Source organism: Porites lutea, chromosome 2 (assembly GCF_958299795.1).
Source record: "Porites lutea chromosome 2, jaPorLute2.1, whole genome shotgun sequence".
NCBI classification, from domain to species: Eukaryota; Metazoa; Cnidaria; class Anthozoa; order Scleractinia; family Poritidae; genus Porites; species Porites lutea.
This window is the reverse complement of record NC_133202.1, coordinates 24,238,070-24,258,371: the sequence shown is the minus strand read 5'-3', so window position 1 is coordinate 24,258,371 and position 20,302 is coordinate 24,238,070. Positions and strand designations below refer to the sequence as shown.

General features: G+C 34.7%; 1 pseudogene; it reads right to left on the bottom strand.

The window, feature by feature from the left end:
- Positions 1-12,826: 12,826 nt before the first annotated feature.
- LOC140925883 (uncharacterized) lies at positions 12,827-18,527 on the bottom strand (annotated as a pseudogene).
- Positions 18,528-20,302: the final 1,775 nt, after the last annotated feature.

The following is a 20,302-nucleotide window of genomic DNA, read 5'->3' as shown; positions in this document are numbered from 1 at the left end:
GATTATAAAAATAATAAAATTAAATATACTCACGATGGAACCAACTGGCAAACAATTACTTTTACAGATGGAATGTATTCCTACTCAGATATTAATGATTATATTCATCAGTATATGGACCAAAAATCTCACTCATCAGGATCAAGTGGAAATAAAACTTATTCAATTAATATAACATTTATACTATCCACCTATCGAGTGTTAGTATCAATTGAGGGTGATTATCAATTAGATTTGAGAGGAACAGAATTTGGAGACCTTATTGGATTTGAAAAAAAACTTATTACAAAAACAGAGTATGGAACAAAACTACCAAATATAACAAATTCTATTGATGTACTAAATATAAACACAACAGCAATAACTAATAGTATTGTAAATGGAATAAATACAAATACTATTGCTGTGGTACCAACAGACAATCTCACAAGATCTTTTCCATTTACATTCGAGCCTAAAAGACCATTGTATTGTGATATATCTTCATTTAACATTGATGAAATGAGAATCTATGTTACAGACTCACTTGGAAGACCAGTAAATTTTAATGGTATAGATTGGTATATGACTTTGATACTTCACTCGATGTAATACTTCATATTTATATAACTATTAAAATAAAAATGATGCGACAATCAGAGTTTAAAATGAAACTTGACCCTGAATTGGGTAAATATACAAGAAAACATATTTATGGAGAAGGAATGATGGATAGGTTTAAATCCTTTGGAAAAAAAACATTTGCAAAGTCAATGAAAAAAACTGCTAAAAAGAGTGCACAAAAAAGTGGTGATAAATTACTAAAAATGACTGCAACAAAAACTGGTGAATATTCTGGTAAAAAGGCTGGTGATAAGATAGTTCAAGCGTTATCCAAAGAAAAAGTAAAATCTGTTAAAAAAACACCTACAAAAAAAGTTAAGAAAATACCAAATACATGGGGTGTAGATGCAAACACTCAAAAAGAGGCACATGATAAAGTTCTTTCCATTCTTAGTGGAGGTTCAACACGTAAGAGAAAATTATATAATTATTAAAATAAAATGAAGTCTTTTAGAAATCCAAAATATTTAGAAAGATATGAAGATGTTGTTTTTGACCTTGAACAGGCTTTAGCAACACCTGCAAATAATGCTAATCAAACTAAAACAGGTCATAGATTTGTTGCTGATAACACAGGAGAAGCTACTCCTTATGATTGGTATAACGCGCGATTTTCAGTAGATTTTAAAGTTCAACTTTTAGACGGAACTGATTTTAATAATAATAACGCACAATCTGGAATAGTAAATGGATCAAATAGTTTAATTGAAAAATTATCTATCCTTGCTAATGGTAGAGATGTTTACAGTTGCAACTATGCTAATCATGTAGTAAATATTAAGAATTTGCTTGAGTATAATCCATCTTATGTTGAGAGTGTTGCTACAAATGAATTTTACTATCTTGATACATCAAGAAGTGCTGAAAAAAATAAATTTACAAAAAGGCAAGTAACTCACAGAAGAAATGCAGCTAATAATGCTGATGAAGCAGGATTAATGATAGATGATGTTGAAGCTGATTATAACAAAGGTTTTGCAACAAGAAGAGCGCTAATAGGCAACTCATTAACAATTAGTTGTGATATTCCCCTCAACAGATATTCTTTCTTTGAATCACTAGAGGATAAACTTCTTCCAAATACAAAAATTGAGTTGAATATAGAACTAGAATCGGATAACAATCTTATCTGGAGAACTGGAGGTGCCAATTGTAGAGTTGTACTAACAAGATTTCAATTATTTGTTCCAAAAATAACATTTAACTCAGAAGGACAAAAACTATACATGGAAAATTATCTCAAACCATACAAATGGGTGTATCTTAATGAAATAGTAGAGCGATCAAATAACTCTCAACAGCAAACAGGTCATTTTAGAATTACAAATGCTATCTCAAAACCTCGACATGTATTTGTTTTTGGAATTAACACAGCTAATATTAGTTCTCAAACAGAAAATCCATTTTTATACAATACTTTTAATTTACCAAATAATGCTAATATATCTCGCTGTTATCTCGAGGTTGGAAATGGAAATGAGTACCCTGATATTCACTTTAAACCATCTACAGATCCAGCAAGAGTTTTTAGAGAAGTAATGTCATATGTATATGCAAATAATGACTTTCAAGGTGGAACACTACTTAATAGATCCAATTTTAATTCTTTATTCCCATTTATTTATTTTGATCTTACAAAACAAAAAATGGATATTAAAGATGGTGTTACAAAATTATCATTTCACTACGAACTATCTGCTAATCCAAATGCTGATTATAATTTATACGCTTTAGTCTTACATGAGAGAGATGCAGAAATAGAACAACAAGGAGGAAAACTATTATTAAGAGCTTGATTAAATATTGTTCAGTTTTTTAGCTGTTTCAAAGTAAGAGGCATTGTTAAAACTCAACTTCTTGTGGCGTCTGTTGTTATTACACAAAAATTTGTATCTTATTTTGTCCAAAAATTATATAACGTTTTTTGTAATGATTTTTATTGGTTAAAAAAATAACCACCAGTAATACCACCAGCATAAAACAAAAATAATATAAACATCAAATAAAAATGACAACTTATATTGAATACGGAGTAAAACTTACAGATGGACAAAAGTCAAAATTGGCTTCTGCAATATTAAATAAATCAGAACTAACTCTTCGAATAAAACATTCACATCTTCGAGGTCCTGATGAATTAATGTTAACCCGAAGACAAATTTCTAAAATAAAAAAATCTATTGCAAATGGTACAGGATCGGATATAAAGATAAGTGAAACACAGATTAGACGTTCTGTAAAACATGGTGGAAACTTATTTTCATCACTTGCTTCTCTTGGAGCAAAAGTATTACCATATGCTATTAAAGGAGTATCAAAAGTTGTTCCTGCATTGGCTACAGGTGCTGCCACTGCACTTGGAGAAATTGGATTAAATAAAATTTTTGGAAAAGGAATAACAATTCCCCATAAATTTTTCCCAATGCTACCACCTATTGTAAGAGAATTTACACAATCACAAATAAACCAAATTAACAAAGCACATCAAACAGGTGGACGATTAATTATTAAACCAACTCGTAAACAAATAGAAGGGGGATTTCTTGGAACACTTGCTTCTATTGGTATACCAATGGCAATTAGTTTAGTATCTAAGATGTTTGGTTCTGGACTACAAGTAGATAGAAGTGGATCATCCAATACATCAAATGTTTACGTTCCACCTCCTCCATCTACTTATGGTGAAGGTTATCCTTATCACTCACCACCTTTTATAGGTACATGGAACAACCCAATAGGAATGGGAGTTAAAAAAAAAAAGCCCAAATCCAGGGGAAAAGGACTACTACTAGGAAAAAACAGCCCATTCAACTCAATTCCCATTCTAGGTACCATTTTGTAATTAAACCTCTATCCAACTTTGACCTTATTGATTGGATAAAAAGACTTGGTATTAAACATTTCAGAGGAATTTACACTAGGGATAGACTACCAAAAAATATTACAAAAGAATGTGGAATAATTAATCTAGATGATATGGATGGTCCTGGAACACACTGGGTTTGTTATAGAAATATAGACAACTTAGTTGAGTATTTTGATCCATTTGGACTAATAATGCCAAATGAAGCATTAAGATATTTTAATACTTCTGAAAAACAAATAGTTTACTCAATGGATGAAATTCAAAATCGAAATACTGTACTTTGTGGATATTGGTGTTTATACTACTTATTTGAGAGACAGAGGGGTAATAGTATTCTAGATGTAATACATAACCCTCATTTTGATGATGACAATAGTGATTTTATAAAAGCTTATTTTGGGGGTTAAAAATAATAAATGCTAAATAATAAATGCTAAATAAAAACTTGAAACTTCTTGGTTATTAATATAATATTAGTAATAAATATTATATTTATTAATTAAAAAAGATTTATAATTCTGTTTATTTTTTCATAATCTTTTAAAAGTTTTTCAAACTCTTCATCTTTATTATCTACTGTAAATTTATTTAGTATTTTAATCTCTTCTTCTAATAAATATCTAGTAAATTTATCATAATTAATTCTTTTTAAAAGTTTTTCTCTTATTTCATACTTAATATCAATTAATTCTTGTTTTGTGTTATATAAATATTTTTTTATGTAATCGATTTTTTCTAATGCTTCTATGTCGATTTTACCTTTTTCCATTTTATAGTATATATTTTTCTTTTTTAAACTATTTTTATTCACTATCAACTGGTTTATTTTTTAATAGTTTAACCTTCTGAACTTTTGTGTTTAAATCTCTAACACTATCAACTATATCAACAAAATTTGTGTAAATGTCAATAAGTCTATATAGTTTTTTCTTTTTATCATTATTTATACTCAACCATGAATATTCCTCATTTCTAATTCTTCTCCACATCTCACATTCAGTAACCATTAAAATTCTGGAAAGATCATCATTTTTCTTTCTAAGTGACTCCATCTCATTATATATTTTTGTTCGCACTTCTTTTTCAAAATCCTTAATTGTTTTAACATCAATAGATTTCTCAATTTCAGAAAAGAATTTAGCCTCCATTTATTATATAAACAGATAATTACCTTTTACAACATTTTTAAGAGTATTTGATTTCTCACTTATTTCCATAAGCAACTCAAATATTTTTATAAATTTAGTATCATTTTCCAATCTAGAAAAATCAGCATATTCATAACTCATATTAAGGTTACTATGTATCTTTTCAAGCTCACTTTTGATAAAATTAGATCTAATAGACATATTTTATCTAAGCATATATTAAATGAAAGAAACATATTGTATTAAAGATAAAAGAGTAACTCCTTGTACAGAACCAAGTGGTTACCAAAAAGATAAAAGAGGAAGAACTCAATTCTTCTGTCATTGTGCAGTTTGTGGAATTAAAAAAGTTAGATACGTAAAAACTGGAACAGCTACTCAAACTGGAAGTGGAAAAAGAAAAACTAAAAAAAAGTCAAAAAACTAGTAAGCCCGTCTGAAGGGGCGGGCGTCTTTGATACTGTTGTTGGTACAGCAGTTGATGGATTTGTACATTATGGTTTACCTTGGATGGGTAAAAAAGCAGTTGAAATGGGAAAATATGGAGCAAGTGAGTTAATGAGAAATAAAAACGTTCAAAAAAAAGCTGTAAACTATGGAATAAATAAACTTACCCCATTTATTCAAAATTCTGTTGGATCAGCAATGGATCAACTTTCAACAAAAGTTAGACCAAATAAAAAGTATAAAACTGATAGACTAGAATTAGACGGTAGATCTGGAAAAGGATTTGATGTTCATAACGCTATTCTAAAAGTGGCACCCAAAAAAGGTTTTGTTTTACCAGGTCATAATTTTACTGGTCCTGGTAATCCTCTTGATGACCAAGTAGATTATGATGATAAGGGAAATATATTAAAAATCTACCAACAACCAACAGGACCAACTGATGCGGTTAGTATGCAACATGATGTGGATTACACAGTTTGTGGAAATAAACCAAAAAGTGAACAAGTAAAATGTAAAAATGAGGCTGATAAAAAAATGATAAAAGCACTAGATGCAATTCCTTGGAAAAAAAGACAATGGGGGCATGCTATGGCTAGAACTATGATAAATACAAAACAAAAACTTGGAATGGGTTTAAACGCAAGTCGGCGTTGAGTAATGATTGGTCTCAACAATTAGCCGACGAACTTCACAAACCAATCACACGAAACTTTCAAAAGAGATCAGTAGTTTCAAACGGAATTGATGATATCTGGGCTGCTGATTTAGTTGAAATGCAAAAGTTTAGTAAGTGGAATAAAGGAATTAAATATCTGCTAATGGTAATAGATGTGTTTAGTAAGTATGGTTGGATTATAGCTTTGAAAGATAAAAAAACTGAAACTGTTAGTAAAGCATTTGATATTATATTCAAAAGTAAACGTAAACCTCAAATGTTATGGACTGATAAAGGTTCTGAGTTTGTAAGCAAATATTTTAAAGATTTTTTAAAAAGAGAAAAAATTAAATTATATCACACTGAAAATGAAGAGAAATCTAGTGTTGTTGAGAGATGGAATAAAACAATGAAAAATAGAATGTGGAAGATGTTTACTATTAATAACAATACTGTTTACTGGGATAAGATAAATAAACTAGTTGATGATTATAATAATACTATTCATTCTAGTATAAAAATGACTCCTGTCGAAGCAAGTAAAAAGAAGAATCAGAATAAAGTTTGGTTTAATTTGTACAGTGATTTAATTTACTTGAAACCTGGTAAACCAAAGTTTGCAATTGGTGATCATGTTAGAATTTCAAAATATAAGAGGCAAGTATTTGATAAAGGTTATACACCAAACTGGACAGAGGAAATATTTGTAATTGATAAAGTTCTTCCAACAGAACCTGTTACGTATAGTATTGTTGATTTGATGGGTGAAGATATTAAGGGTTCTTTTTATGAACAAGAATTACAGAAAGCAAAACAACAGACGTATAGAATAGAAAAGATTATCAGACGAGATAATAAGAAAAAAATAGCATTAGTAAAATGGAGTGGTTATCCTGATAAATTTAACTCATGGGTAAGTTTAAAAGATTTGGTTGATTTTTAATACAAAAATAATGTATTAAAAATAAATACTATTATTACTCTTCATCACTATCTTTTTCAAGTAATGCTTCAAGACCATCTTTTGTATAATCACCCTCACTCTCTTCTTCTTCCTCTTCCTCTTCAAACGCCAATAAAGACTCTCTAGGTTTGAGTGGTTTAACATAGCACTCATGTACTTTTATTTGTAAAGATGTTACAGTTTTACTTATGAATATTCCTTCAATTATCAATGCCAATTTAACATTACAGTATTGATTAAGATATTTAAAAGGATTTAGATCACGGCCTCCCTTTCCCTTAAACAAAGATAGAATTTTTTTTGTTTTTTCTGAGTAAATAAGTTTTGCATAAAGAACTGGTGCTGATGATTCATCAACTTTTGTTTTCTTTTTTCCTTTACTGTCTGTGTATTCTATTTGTTTATAGTAAAGTGGTGAAGATAAACTTGATGCCATATCAGGACCATATTCATTTTCTAAATAATGTTGTGATGCAGTTGTTATATTATTAATAACATCAAAAAATTCTTTTTCTTTAGTACTTGGTTCACTATCGCGAGACCAAAGACATACTGGTATTGAGTAACCTACTAACTTTTTGGTATCTTGGTTTTTCTTTTCATTTACTCCAAAAGAGAAAAGAACTGGAGTTTCTATTACAAGTGGACCTTTTTTCTTATTTGAATACTTAATCTCAATTGGAATACGTTTATATTTAATTTTGCTATCTTTTACTTTGTACTCTTTGCTCTCATTAAACACGATATTGTCTTGGGTAATATTTTCGTAACTTGTCAACTGCATTTTATTAATAATTAGATAATCCTTAAACCACTTTTAAATATTCAAATCTGTATTTTTGACCATCTTTTTTTGAAGTAGCTGATTTACAATAGTTCAATCCTTCACAAATCATTTTAACTTGACCTGCATTAATAGCTAATAATTTGTTAACTGAATATAAACTATTGTAAATAACTTCTTCATTTGTTAACAAATTAATTGACTTAACTTTTTTTTTATTTTTATGATTATCCTTAAGAAAACTATAATCTCTATTAATTGATGATTTTTTATTATTTTCACTTGTTGTTACTACTTCCAAATTTTTCAACCTATTATCTGTTCTAATAAAATTGATATGATTAATACATTTGTTTTCTTCTATCAATCCATAAAAACACTCATAAATAAATCGATGTATAAGATAATTTTTTACTTTATTTTTTGCCACAGATATACAAAATCTCAAATAACCATTATTATTAAGATTTCCTAACATAGGTTTTCTTATTCTAACATTCATAATTTCACCATATTTATTTGCTGCATATTTTTCATAAATAGGATGAGTATAAAACTTTTCATCGTTTTGGATTATGAGAACCATTTTTTTATATTTAATATTATTTCTTTAAAGCATATTTCAAATTTATTTTCTAGGCCAAAGTAAATTAATTGACCAGAAGTTACTCGATTCTGGATTAATATAAGTTAATTCTCCCTTTTTATTTTTAATCTTCATAGCACGAGACAAATATTTATCTCTTCTCTCTTTATCCTTGTGAGTAGTATAATCTTCATATTTAGGCGATCCAAAATGTACTTTCTTTCCACCTGGAAGTTTAACCATGTATTTTTTATTTTTACGAGATGAATAATCAAGTGATTCAGCACCGAGTTTTTTAACACTTTTGGTTAATTTTTTAAACTCTTCTCCTGTAAGAATGTATTTTGGATCCTTATCATCTATAAAATCCAAATCTTCTTTAGTAGGAGTAGTTTCTTTTGTTATTGGTTCCATTTTTTATTAGTTGATTATACTAATTTTCTAATACAATTTTATTTACTTGTTCAAAAAACTTTTTTGGGTCTTTCTCAAGTTCAATATTATCAAACTCTTCTGAGTATAACACTTCATAAAATTCTTTACTGTTAAATATTTCAGGTTTTACTAGTTTAATCTTTTTAAGAATATTAGTAATTTGTTTTACTTCTTCATTTTGTTCTTTTTCATCGATTGTAATAAAAGGATCTCCTTTATCTATTTCTTCTAAAAACTTTATTTCATAACGCTCAGTGTCTTTCATAGGAATAGTAACATCAATTCCATTAAAAGTTGGTTCTTCAGGTTTTCTACAAACAAATTGATGTTCTTTATTAACAAAAATAGCATTACGATAATTAACTTTTTTTATAAATTTATGTTCATCATAAAATAAATAACCAAATCTTTTTTTCATATAACGTAATTGTAATAAACCATCATCAATAAAATCAGCTACATCTTCCCAATCTGAAAAACAATCACCTTTTTCTAACATTTTTATCAACCAATCAAACTCATCTCTACAATAACAATACATTTTATTATTTTGGTTATACTAAAACTTGTAACATAAAATGTTAGAAGTTTAAAAATCATCATCACTACAATCAAAACTTATTACATTAATTTTATCAAAAAAACGACAACCAACTTTGTAAGTAGTAACAAAATATGTACCTTCGTAACATAATAAACCTGTTGCATTTTGAAATAAACCATCCAATTCTTCTCTTGCATTATAATATCTTTCTTCTACATTTATTGGTTTAATATTTTTAAAAACATCTTTTAACTCAATACTACCATCTTCCACTGATTTAACTGTTTCTCTAATATTTTTATCAATATTTTTAAACAACAAATAATCTTCTTGACTATCAAATATTAATCCACCAACATTGAAAGGATTACAATTATTTGATTGACTTGTTTGTTTGTTTATTGGTTTGAATCCCATTTATATTTTTTTATTTTTTATTTCTTAAATCAAATTTATTTTTTCTGTTTCAATATTTAGTCTAAGTATATTACAAAAATGGGAAACTTTAAAATAACAAAAAAAGGTTATTTTGATGAGATATTTCCTCCTTATGATTCTGATAAAGATTACATAAAGAAATATGATCAAAGATGTCAAAAATGTCAAAAAACTGAAAACCTGAAAATCTGGAAAAACTGTCTAGACTTTAAAAATTGTTATCCACAAAATGAAAAAGGTGCAATGTTTAAAAATGCATATGGTAACAAAGAATGGATTCCATGGAAAACTTTAAAATAATTTACTACAGTGTAGTATAGTAAATGTTGACATCTGCGTCACCTCAAATTATTTCTAACTCTTCGAGCAAAAGAGCGACTACTTGTTAAAATAACTTTTTTCTAATTCTTCGAACAAAGAGCGACTACTTGAGAACGAATGAAATGAGTGAGCGAAGCGAACGAATGAAATGAGTGAACAAGAGGAGCGATCTTGTGAGATGAGTTAGAAAAAAGTTATTTTAACAAGAGGAGCGATTTTGTGAGATGAGTTAGAAATAATTTGAGGTGACGCAGATGGCAACATTTACTATACTACTGGGACCAGGCTCCGCATTGGGGAAAGAGGAGAAAAAAATCGGCGAGCGAAGAGGGGAAAAGGTGGCGCCGACCTTTCCCCCTTCCCAGGCTACCGCCCGGCTCGCTTCTTTCGCCAATATTTTTTCTTTTTGACCCTGTTTTTTGCCTTTTTCCCCAACTGCCAAGCCTGGTACTAGGTTAATGACAGTTACGCTATAAAACTTGAGAAATCATCTTTGAATGGCAAAATCACATCTTTCATGCCCCCCACACATCATGTCAATCGCTACAAACAAAAAAATAGCCTGTGAACAGGCCTTTGGTCGAGCGGGAAACTAGGGAGAGGGAAAAGCGCCCCCTTTCCCTTCCCTTTCCTTGTTATTTTTTCCCCCAAACAGAGAGCCTGTTCACAGGCTAACAAAAAAAATGAACTTTGAAAAACTGTTAGGCCAGCAAGTTTTCCAAAACCACAATTAAAATCCGTTCCAATCTGTTTGTACATCACTGCTTCCTTTCGTATTTGCTGTTTCAATTATACCCTTTTCTAAAAGTCCTTTTTAGCGGTTATTTTACAGATTCACTCGGTTAGGTGCCCTGGGTACGACAGCTTTTTTCTAGCGTACGACGAAAAGCTCTGTCGGCTGCTGGCGGATACGTCTTCGGCCGAAGGCCAAGGACATGAGCGTTACCGAAACCGGAAACCGCGCATGAAAAGCCTCTGGCACCCAGACGCCTTACGTTACGTTACATTTTGCGATTTGATGGCAGTTCCCACTTTTTAAATTTTGAAAAGTTTCGTAACACGGCTCCTTTAATGACGGGGGTTGGGGGAAGTGCAGCTTTGACTTGGTGAACGCGCTACCCACCACCCACCCACCCTTAGTTTGTTAGCCTTTCTACAGGCGTGGACTACCTCTTTTAGGCTCTCGGTGGTGACATGTATACGGCGCACTGATCACTAGTGTCCGTAACGTAAGGTGTCTGATAGCGTTTCCAGTCATTCGAGACACACACTGTTGCAATAACCAGTACCGTTAAAAATTGTTAGTTATTAACTGAATATTCGTAAAGCACATTCCACTGTATTGACGATCATCTTCTAGACTGCAATTTAGATTTAGGGAAGGGAGTGCGCGCCCGTCATTTCCGTGTCTCGCGCGTTTCGCTCAGTGGATTAACAAAAAAGAGAGACTGCACGTAGGCTAATCATCCTAATCAGTCCTATAAATTCTATGCTCACATGCTGAGTGAGCAGTAATTACATTAAATAGCAAATTCTAAAAAAAAACCTTGCTACTATAAATAATATATGCAAACTCCCATCATTCTTTTAGACAACACGAAGAATCACTAAGCTTTGTAAAAGATCTATTCATGTTTCTGTATTTTTCGCTTTGTTCTTTTCACCTTTCACGCGCAGGGCGTCTTGACTGATCTTGACTTCCCTGTAGCTGTCAACAGTGCTTTTATGTTCCTCCCCAAACAGTTTAAGACGGATAGCTAATTCACACTGGTAAATTTGTAAAGCTGCGCTGTAGTCATGCATGTTGTGTTGTGTTACACCGAGATCTCTGTGGCTGTCAGCAGTGCTTTCATGGTCTTCTCCAAATAGTTTAAGACGGATAGTTAATGCACGTTGGTGAGATTGCAGAGCTGCGCTGTAGTCTTGCATGTTGTTTTGTGTTACACCAAGGTCCCTGTAGCTGTCAGCAGTGCGTTCGTGTTCTTCTCCAAGCAGCTTAATACGGATAGTAAATGCACGCTGGTGAGATTGTAGAGCTGCGCTGTATTTATGCATGTTTTATTGTGTTACACCAAGATCCCTGTAGGTGTCAGCAGTGCTTTCATGTTCTTCTCCAAGCAGCTTCATACGGATAGTTAATGCACGCTGGTGAGATTGCAGAGCTGCGCTGTAGTCATGTATGTTGTTTTGTGCTACACCAAGTTGCCTGTAGCTGTCAGCAGTGCTTTCATGGTCCTCTCCAAATAGTTTAAGACGGATAGTTAATGCACGCTGGTAAGATTGTAGAGCTGCGCTGTAGTCTTGCTTGTTGTTTTGTGTTACACCAAGTGCCCTGTAGCTGTCAGCAGTGCTTTCATGGTCCTCTCCAAAAAGTTTAAGACGGATAGTTAATGCACGCTGGCGAGATTGTAGAGCTGCCCTGTAGTCATTCATGTTGTTTTGTGTTACACCGAGTTGCCAGTAACTGTGAGCAGTGCTTTTATGGTCCTCTCCAAATAGCTTAAGACGGATAGTTAATGCACGCTGGTGAGATTGCAGAGCTGCGCTTAGTCTTGCATGTTGTTTTGTGCTACACCAAGTGCCCTGTAGCTGTCAGCAGTGCTTTCATGGTCCTCTCCAAATATTTTAAGACGAATAGTTAGTGCACGCTGGTGAGATTGCAGAGCTGCACTGTAGTCATGCATGTTGTTTTGTGCTACACCGAGTTGCCAGTAGCTGTCAGCAGTGCTTTTATGGTCCTCTCCAAATAGTTTAAGACGGATAGTTAATGCACGCTGGTGAGATTGCAGAGCTGCGCTGTAGTCTTGCATGTTGTTTTGTGCTACACCAAGTCCCATGTAGCTGTCAGCAGTGCTTTCATGGTCCTCTCCAAATATTTTAAGACGGATAGTTAATGCACGCTGGTGAGATTGCAGAGCTGCACTGTAGTCATGCATGCTGTTTTGTGTTACACCAAGTTCCCTGTAGGCGACGGACGTCCTTTCATGTTGTTCTCCTAAGGACCTTGTTGCTGTTTCCAGCGCTCTCTTGATTCACTGAAGAGCTTCTGAGTGGTTTCCTCTGTTTTTGTAAACTCTACCCAGGTTTAAGTGGCAGTCCACAAGCGCTTCAATTTGTATTTGACCATAACCGCCAAAGTCGTGACTATTTAGGAAAGTTTCTTTCCATTGCTTGATTGTTTTTTCATGATAATTTACTCTTGACCAAAATAGTTTTTCAGGGTCTTCAATATTCAAATCCCACAGCAGGTTTTCCACGGCTGAGTGAAAATATAGCAAACCAATTGAAGGTGTAACATTTTTTTCGACACGCTCTAACATTTGAAGAACCAGGTCGTTTGTATTTTGTTTGGTTTTAGTGTGAGCGAAAGACTTTGTCGCTTCACTTAAGAGAAAGACAAATTGGAATTCGAAAGGTTGATGCAGCAAAATGTTTGAGTCCTTTTCAAACTGCATTTCATCGGTAGTTTTTTGTGATTTGCTTTTCATTGGCGGAATAATAAGCAGCTTGCAATCTCCTACTGCAGAGGACAGATGTAGTGATTTGTCATAGTAGCAACTTGCATTGTAGAAGTCATTTAGGGACTGATAATAACAAACGAGGATCTGAAGAATAAGAAACTTTAGAAATAACGACTCTTGGTCGTTGCAAGTATCCAGTGATGAAAGCGCCTGCTGCAGGCAGTGGACTTCACTCTTCGTTTTTTCTGCAGTAAGGTAACAGATTCCTAAATAGCAGAAGCATTTGCCTTTTTCTTGATTAGAAACTAGGGACGATGCTGCCTGCAGAACTTTCACTTCAGAGAGAAGATGATTCGTCTGTCCTACTCGTCCCCAGGTTACTTGACTGAAAGCTTTAGAAGAAAGCAGCTGCCTGTGGTATTTTTCATTTCCATGCAGACTGGCTGCTTTTATGGCGGCATCGTATATGTGATGAGAGGTTTTCGCTTCACTCGCGGTCCAAAAAAGCGAGTCAAGAAACAACTCCCCCTTGACCAATATGTCAAAGACAGTGTCAGCTGTTTTGGAGTCAAAACATCCGTCTACTAGGCTTTGAAAAATGCTCTCCTTATCCTCATAAAATGCAATATACGCATCCATGGAATGTCCGGTGAGAAATTGTTTATTTAGTTTATCAAAGTACGAGACATAGAATGCATTCAAACGACCCTTTGCATTGAGAATTGTCTTGTTCATCTCAGTGTCCCCTTTCCCTTTTGAAAATGATTGCAACAGTTTGTGCATCGTGAAGGTCCCGGGTTTAGAGCCAGAATCAATCAGTGACTTCCTCCGAAGGTTTTGTAACATTCTTTTGGCTTGAAAACCACTTTTGGTGTCTAAAACGGCCGCGGCGACCTCAGTAGTGAAGTTTTCAGGGAGAATGCTCAAAGAAATTAGTGCTTCTTGTTCTTGTGCAGTTAGTCTTTGGAAAGAGGAGTCAAATATGTCCAACATGCTCGCGATACTTTCCGTAGAGGACGCCTTGAAATCATCTAGAAAATGACTTGGTAAAGAATTATCTTCAGAAATCAAAGAACACATTAATTTTTATGGCCAAAGGAACTTGTCCGCAGATATGCGCGACTTCTATGCAATCTGCAGCGCTCGCATTTGGAAGTAACTTACAAATTAAGGATTTTGTAGAGGCTTTATCCAATGTTCTGACTCTCAAACCTTGATGGCCTTGAAAATGAATGTCCATAAATTCAAAAGACTCTCTCGTGGTTACAATGCGTGTCACCCTTGGGTTTTGCCTGAGTATTTCTTCAAGAAGTTGGATGACTTGTTTCTTCACATTTGGCCAACCACTTTCTAACAAATCATCGGCATTATCAGAATAAATGCAGACTGTTTTGATATTTTAGCGGAGCTCCACGCGCGCGCGAAGCGCGCGTGTGGGCGGAGCCCCATAGCTAAAGAAATCTACCCATCCCAGAAAATTTGGTAATCACGTGACCGACCGACCGACCGACCGACCGTCCGTCCGCACCACAGGCATACCAATGTTTACTCTCACACTTTCTAGCTACTTTGGAAGCCCAGGAGAAAGCTGATTGCACATCAATGTTGTCATCAATTAACAGCTGTCAAAATAGGGTATCCGCTGACCACTATCACCTGACCGAATCGCGGGCTCAGGTGTCGACCCATCGAGGTCGAGTATTTTTTGAAGTTATCCGCTGACAATTTACTCGTTTTCAAATGATCGCAGGCTCACGTTTACTTTTGTTTTAAATTCATATCAAATATGTTGTGTTTATGTCAGTATCGCCCCGCACTATTACGATTTTGATTTCAAACTGACTTCAGACGCAAAAATTCAGCCAGTTTTTTTTAAGTACAGGCGGGGAAGACCTTTTCTTACCATGGTCACGTGTTGGTCACGCTCCCCGTCCAATTTTTATGCTCTGGTTGGTTAAAATTTGACAGGTGAGTTCATGCGTAAAATTTATGCAGCATCTTGAAAGTTGTTTACTTTGACAGCTGAAGCTGACAGAGTTTTGAGTCAACTGTGATGTTTTTAACTGTCTTTTTCCACTGGATGTACAAAATGAAATACAGCTGCTATCAAGAGTGTTCTCTTATTCATGGCTGGTTTCTTTATTGGGTTTTTGGTTGAAAAATGCGTCGCTTGTCAAAGCCGATAATCCGATTTCGGATGGCATCGTTTTTGTTTTTCACCTTGCTGGATGCGTACGAGAATTATAAAGGCTCAAGCGATCCTTGTCTTACTTGATAGCTTTCAGGAGCTGCATCTCGAAATATGGTAAGCCTGAGTAATTATTGTATTTATATCTAATTTCATGAAGTCCAGCGGCGCAGTTTATGAAGCTAGTTCATGCACGTTTGTATTAAGATTTGACTGAGACACTGATCTGACCTCGTATGAGGTTTGATATATTAAGCTTACAGAACTTTCAAAAGCCTTTAGTCGATATTAATTCACCTTAAATAGAAAGAAAAAATTTTCCGAAGAATATTTAGTTATAATTTTGGCTGTAGAAAGAAAGCTTTGAACGATTTTCTTTTCGTGAGTTCATCTTTGAAAACAGCCAACACCGGGAAACCGGCGGCATAAACACAAACTTTAAGCTTACTAGTAAAGACTTGAGGATTCTTAGACACACTTAAATACTCATTTGTTTTCGTGAATGAAAATTGTTGTCTCTGTAAATGTTCTATCGAATTATTTTTCTTTATTGATTTTTGGTAGTCTCAAAAGTGTAATTTTCATCGCTTTGCCGTTTGTTTTCAGCCGTTCGTAAACATCGCTCGCAGGAGTAGCCAAGCGTACGTATCAACCGCTTTTTAAGATTACACATCGTTATAAAACCGTTAAGAAAAAATAGACTCAATAAATTCTTTATCACGTTGAAGCGTAACTCTTTTAAAATTTCTTCGCAAATTTGGCGCTTGTCAAAAGGTTAGAACCGGCTGGTTGTATAGGTGATTTTGGAAATTTTTTGAACGGTTTCGCTAATTAAAAGTGCACGCGTGCCTCTATGGTCCTGAATATTGAATGAATTCAATTTGTCTTGAAAAGTTGTGAAATACTGCATTTTGTACGAGGTCTGTATGATAAAAACAGCGCCTCATAGTACTCTTTCTCCTCAGATGTGGTGTATAAAAAAAAAAAATAATAAAAGATTGGTTTGCACGCACCCAGATTTATTGGCAAGAATTTGTAAACTTGTCGAACGCAAAAAATTCGGTCTGATTTGTTTTCCAAGAAATTTTTTTTGCACGCCTTATCTACGGTGATCAAGAACCATCATTGCTCTTAAATGTGACCGAAGACTATTTTTTGGGTGTACATATAAGGCTATATCAACTCGATACAAAATTTGTTTCAATCCAAAATCACTTAGCTTTTCCCTCAAAAGTCACATGAATGTGCCCTTACGTTAACTGATTTGTGGAATACAAAATTATTGTTTGATTTAAGTTATAAATTTATCAATGGGAGCTTCGCTTTTAGCTGTGGCTAAATATATATATTATTGAATAGTAGGCAAATCTCATCATCATGGGACAGACGCTGATCGGACGGTTGATTATTAATGGTTGGTTGCTATAGAAGGCTAAGAATCTTTGAAGTCAGATCCGCCTTTGACTGGAGTCCTCGCAATGAAACCCAGTACGCAGGCAGCCCTTGAGTCTGAAGAGCGTGTCCCACTGCAATTGCAACCGAAGTTTTTCCGAATCCAGGTGAACCCCAGATCGACACAAGTCGGGTGGATTCGGAAGTGACATGTCCGATGATCTCTTCAACTTCGCTCTGTCGCCCAGTGAAATTGAGAACCATTGAAGGAAAGTAGGCTCTTTAGAGCGATGGTCTCGTATCTTTGATAATGAGAAAAGACCAAAAGTGACAAAGAAATCAGTTAAAATCTTCAAAAATAAATATATAAATAAGTCAAATTTGACCCGTCATTCAATGCAAAAGGGATATTTTTGCAGTGAATTCAAATCGCTAAATTTTATATTTATACGAAACCGGATGATGTAGGAAAAGAGTTTGGTTATGACGTCGATCTAAGGTCATTCCTTCATCTGTTTATATAAAGGAAGCTAACATACATAACAAAACCTTGAAAAAGATGTTCTTCAGGCAGTGTTTGGCAGCCCGCTCAACAGAAAGAATCTGAGAACTTCCCAACAGGAGTCAAAAGAGTAAACAGATGCTCCGTCACTGAGCTACAGGAGACTAGACCAAACTGGGAAAAGGTTTACTCTCCGCGGCTAAGACTGCTACCTTTTTTAATTACCTTACAATCTGAAGGCTTGTGATGAAAAAGGAAAACTTAATAGGCTTTAATTTTGCTTATTTGTAAATGGAACTGGCTCATTTAACCAGTCCTGTAATTTGCTTACTATACCGTAATTGGCTGAGCCTTCGGCTGGAACAGTTTCTCAAAATCTTACCTGAATTGCCAGGTAGATTATCTTGTTCCTCTCTTCCTACTTTCAATTCATCAATCTTTTTTTCCAATCTAGCAATATCGTCTTTGTTGGCATTATCCACTTCGACTTGTTTTTTTAAACTCTGCAGACCTTCTCTGAAGTCCTCGAGACTTTTGTTGTACGCCCGAGTCTCGTTTAGTATTCTTGCTTCCAATTTTCGAACTTCATTTGTGGGAAAGTCTGACTCCGCCAAACTAACAAGTGCGTCGATTGGTGCTGTCGAGACACCAAGGGCTTTAAACGCATCTCTGGTGCAATTCACGCGCTGGTCAAACGTCAATTTGTCCATCTCACCACTGGTGGAGTGACAAAGCGAATTTCTAAGAAGACGAAGCTGATCAATCGCAAGTGCAATGGTCTCCGTCATGTTTCCACCCGGGCTGACCACACATGCGTGGAAAGTACCATGAGGTACTGCACAGGGCTTCACGTACAAATCACTTAGTGTGGCGAAGGGGCCTGTACTGGCTGGCAAGGCAAAAGACCACGCAAATATAGTAGCCTGGAACAGGTTGGTACAATCCCATTCATTGTAAGACTGGAGAACAGTAACTTTAGTCTTCTTGCCACTTTTTGCTTCTTCAGAGTCAAACATATTTCTGACAGCAGTGGAATCATCCCAGAGCTGGAAACCAGGGCGATGTCCATAGGTGTTGTCCCACATGGTTTTAAAGGTCTGCCGTAAGGCTTTGGGGAATTCATTCAACACTAAGGACGAGAACTTAAAGAAATTTAATTGTTCGTCACTAAACGGCTGCAATGCTGTCATCTCCAGTTAGTCTACGCAGTAGGTGAAGGAACTAAAATTAATTAAAGAAATAAATTATCAACAATGAAACTCAAGACAAACCTCATTTTTAATAAAAATTGCATTTTTCTTCAGTTTATTTCGCGATCGCATGCTTTTCGGCGACCTCATACTAGTTGGGACGGCACAACCAGATAAGCCTTAACATTGCCATGCTATAAAAGGGAGAAAATTATCTACGAGAAATGCTTCAAGAGTAACTGACAGACACACCGAGTAAACAGGTTTAAATCAAATAAACCGACTTTCGGTGAGGGTCTGGTTGTCTACTCTTTCAAGGACCACTTGGACAAACAGCAGCGAGGGAAAACCGGATCTTGTCGTAGATCAGGATCAGCAGTATAAAATAACACTTTAAAAAATTTAAGGCAAGGCTGATCGGACAGCTAAGGGTTACGAATTTATTTGCCCAATATTTCGACTAGACAAAACTACTCTTCATCAGGGGCTAGAAAAGCTAACTGAGGATAGAGTAAACGGTTATAAAATACTACAAAAATAAAAAGTAAAATGTGATTGGTGGAGGAATGGAACTGACAAAAACTTGTATAAAAATGGTTATATAAAAACATGTCAATAGATTAAGTTTCATCTCTTCTGTTCATCCCCTAGGGTTCAATTGTTTTGCCTTTAGATATTAAAAATCCTTCGCGTGTCTGACGGATACTGTTCTAACGGAGTGAGTTCTATGTCCTTGATGGAATGATCTGGTAGGGATAAGTGGTCTGAAACGGCGTTAGGATGATTAAAGTGATGTGGATTTCTGTTTTTTTTTGTGTGTGTACTTTAGAAAGTTTTGGGAAGGGATATGTCGCTGGTTCCCTGAACGCCTTTGTTAGTCTTTACTAGACCTTCTACCCTGTTTCACTTTATTCCCGACCTATCGACGCCATCGTTTTTATGAAAATGACTTGCGGGTAAATTTAAACTTGCCAATCTCATTTCCTTAGTTGTCAATTCCCGGTTTCCTCGGTTTAAACTAAAATCCTCAATTAGCCAGTGTAGCTAGCGGGATCGTCAGGCCGGCGCGCATTGAGGCAGGGATCGAAAATGGGGTCTTCGCTGCCAAAACGGCCCTCGCTAGGATTCCTACAAATATCGCTAGCTACGCATGTTAATCTTCAATCAATCGATCAGTTTTCTAGGAAATGATACCCTTTTCGAGACTCACATGCACTTTCTGATTCGGCTATACCCTATCCCAGACTATGCTGCTTGAAAACCATACCCTTCACAGTGGCGCATACCTACATACCCCATTTATGGAAGTAGCTACCCCTGTGGTGAGGCCTCTACCGATAGTTACGTTGGGCCAAAATCAACAGTTGGATGCGTTGTGCATAATTTGTTCATGCAAATGAATCTAGACATTACGTTAATTTATTTCGAAAACTACCATACAGCAGTTGTTCCTTTTGGTACAGATGGTTTCTTTCTTCATCATCTTCGCTAAGAAAATAACTTTTATAAACAAAGTCGCGGATAAAAGGCAAAGAAACCGGTACAATGCATCATTCGACTTTGTGATAAATCAAAAGGAAGCAGGAGCAGGAATTACTATTTAAATCAGTTTACCATGAGGATTTAAAATTTAATTACACTAGAGCTCCAAATAATCTTAAACCTTTGTCGTATTTGGAGATTCACTATGTATACGGCTACGAATATGTCACTGCCGACTCATTATAGCAGTTGATGGAGCTTTTATGATCAATTCCTATCGAAATGAGGTACAT